General features: G+C 33.3%; 1 pseudogene; it reads left to right on the forward strand.

Moving 5' to 3' along the window:
• Positions 1-2,375: 2,375 nt before the first annotated feature.
• LOC129061776 (ganglioside-induced differentiation-associated protein 2-like) lies at positions 2,376-3,224 on the forward strand (annotated as a pseudogene).
• The last annotated feature ends 216 nt before the right edge of the window (positions 3,225-3,440 follow it).

The raw sequence follows: 3,440 nt of genomic DNA on the forward strand, positions 1-3,440 counted from the left end.
TGAAGAGTATATCTATTTGAAAAGGCAATTAAAATATAGAGTCAGAGAGGCTGTCTATTCTGTCTAACAATGAAACACCTTGCAGTAAATTCCTAGGCTCCTGGGTACTTGATTTACTTATTTGAACATCTTGAATGATGGCTGATGTCATATACGTAGAATATAAAATAATAGTAATAGAACTGCTATTCTATTTCATTGATATTAACATATTTTATTGAAACACTTATAAATTAACTTTCCAAATTATATTCACTTAATGACACCTGCTTTAAGAAGCTAATGAAATAATGTGCATATATTTCCAAAAGTTAAATATTATCTATTTTAATAATAACATGTCATAAAATACCTAGTAAACATTTTTCCCACCTGTGAAAACAAATGTTTTGGCAATATCAAGGTTCTAACTCATGCTTTCATAAAATTAATTTTATGTCATATTCTTCCTTCCTGGCACATTTTTGTTTTCAGAAGTTTTGTCTTATGAAATTATAGAAAGTGGCACCTGTGCAGTAGTAGAATAAATGCCAAGGGAGTGTTTTAGTCATGACTTTAACTGCATTTTAAAATAGTTATTTCTCCTAGATAAACACTTTTAACTGATGAAATAATATAATTGTATGAACCGAGGTAACGATGCAGGTTTACATCATGTCACACATTGCACACCGAAACAGTGGATAGTTACAATGCAAGAGGCTAATTTTCATGGGTCTAGAGTAAATTCCATCACTGGTTCTCTCCAAAAAATTTCATATTTATAAAAATAGCATCTTGAAAAGAGGTATACTCTTGCACTATGATCAATATGTGAGAAAACCAAAGAGTTAATGTATTCTCAATTGTGTCATAATTCAGAACAGAAGGGAAATTTCTCTAGAATGTCAGAGTCCAATATGTAGCCACTAGCACCATATGGTTATTTAAATTAAATTAAAATTAAATAAAATTCAAAAAGAACTTAGTTTCTCAGTTGCACTAGCCACATTTCAAGTATTAAGTTGTTTCTTATGGCTAGTGGCTACACTGCTGAACCACAAGAACATTTCCATCATTTCATAAATTTCTGCATTGTGCATGGATAACCTAGAACCTCATCTCACTAACTGCATTCCAGTTAAACAGCACTACTCTACATAAGTAATGAAAAAATTACAGAAATGTAGAACATTTTCATCCTCATATTCATGTTGATATGTTTTAGTATCACAATATATTTTTTCGTTTATTATCAAAAGCTTTGTCATTAAGGAATAAGGTAGACATTAAAACTGGAATTTAAGAACTGTTCAAATATAGTAGGATAAAATTAGAATGTCTCCTGAAAAATACTTTAGGAAATTGATAAATTGTTCTTGCTCTCTAAGAAGTTATGAACTCATTTCTCTTCTTAAAAATCATAATTAATTATAATTATGTGTAATTTTTTCTATTAGACATCTTTATAGATTTGTTTTTACTATTTAAAGATTTTGTATGTTTTTGTATGTTTCCATGAAATTACATCTCTAAATTAATCTACAAATTGTGTTGATTAAATTAATCTACAAATTTTGTGTGTTCTCATAAAATTATATCTCTTAATCTACAAACCTTGATTTATCTCTTTATAGAATGATATTTGTTGCACTAAGATAACTGAGAAAGTAGCATGGAATACATTAATTAATATTTTGGGATAACACAGTTTTAAGGGAAAACATTTTTATTTCAACCACCATTGAGAGATTTCTTAAATCATGTTAGCTTATTTTTCCAACTTAATATGTTTAGTATCCTAAAAATAATACATCATTTCTGGTAACTGAGGCTCTTGCAATGCTTCAGTGTCAATGCTATGCAATATATCTTGATATGTAACACTGTTATTCTTACACATTCTTATGTAAGCATAGGGTGGATATTTATTGAAGACTTGATCTAATTCCCTTTATAATAACTTTCTAAATCATTAGCCATCCAAATATGAAATTTTCCAGTAATGTAGAACCCTATAACTAATCTGTATGGACTTCAGTCAATCAATCTACTCATTTGCCAATTCTAGGGGAATGAATGTAATCTCATTACATTCCTTGCCTTCAAGAAACTTATAGTTTAGTCAGGATTTCTGACAAATAAGCAATTATAGTATAGTATGGGAAGTATGACCATATGTTTAACTATAAATTGTTAAGTGAGAAGAAAAACAATTAATAATGATTGAGTTTTGATGTCATAGGCACTTGGATGGACACCATCCGCTGCTTTCCATGAGTTGACTAACCCCGCTTGCCTGCCACCTGGATGGTACTACATGAGTAATCTAAAGTCTCCAGGGAATATTGAATTGCTAAGGACTTTGGAAAAAGAGAAGCCGAAGCTCCCATTTCATGGATACCTGGGGTGTACCTTCACAGTTTGTGGATGTAGATACACTACTGGGGCAATTTGTGTGAAGACTAACTTCTACTACTATAGCTGAAACATTTCAGGCTGACACTATTATATCATTTTTAAAATATATATAACAAGAGTATCAATGGAAAATGGGTCCTTTGGAAGGAAATAAGTCATTACTGAACTGTTCAGCCATTGTGAATGCCAGCAATGAAAGTCTCACATAGTAGAATCCTGTGCTGGAAAGTATCTTCGTGTTTGCAGGACATGATTTGGAAAAGGACCCCTCCAGAAACTTAAAGATTGCTAGACAGGTGAAGAAACATTGACAAAATAATTTAGTCTAGCTGCATGGTTAATCATTCACACAGTGGGATCTAAATACAAGAGTATCTTGCAGCAGCTAAGAGTTCCCTGTACAGCTGCTACGGAAATGTGCTTCAGCTAGTTAAAGAGCAGTCAGTGTCTTCTGTTGGACTCTGTATCATCAATTCCACAAAATGAGATTATCCTTTAGGGGATGTAACAGATATAGCTCTTCTCACTATAAGGAGATTCCTAGAGATTCACCGGGAGAACTTTGAAAATATAGTATTTGCTGTATCTGACCTTGGAGAGGCTATTTACCAAAAGCTGCTATGTCTGTATTCTCCCAGGTTATTAAAGGTAAAGAGGTGGTCATTGTCACATCTACCTTCAGAGAGTGGGACTGCAGAAGGGAGCCTGTGATACCTGGATTGCAGATTAAAATCAGTGAAAAAACTGGTGCCCCAGAGCACAGGTCACTTGAAGAAGACTTGAAAAAGGTGAGAGGCGGAGGGATGTTAAAACTGGTAGAATAACACAGCAGGCAGAAGGGCAATGATATAGGCCAAAGTCTTGAGGCAGGAGAAATACACCTAACATTTTAGAGTAATACTAAGATCAGAAATGTCAGAGTGGCAGTAAAAGCTTGTGGACCACTGAGGCTTTGTAGCCAATTTAGGTCTCATAGACAAATTAAGTCCATTAGCTTTACACTGAGTAAGGGCTTTGGGCAGAGGGCATTATGACTGAAC

This window comes from Pteronotus mesoamericanus, unplaced genomic scaffold (assembly GCF_021234165.1).
Source record: "Pteronotus mesoamericanus isolate MK-2021 breed Mesoamerican mustached bat unplaced genomic scaffold, CSHL_Meso_final scaffold_651, whole genome shotgun sequence".
In the NCBI taxonomy this organism is placed as follows: domain Eukaryota; kingdom Metazoa; phylum Chordata; class Mammalia; order Chiroptera; family Mormoopidae; genus Pteronotus; species Pteronotus mesoamericanus.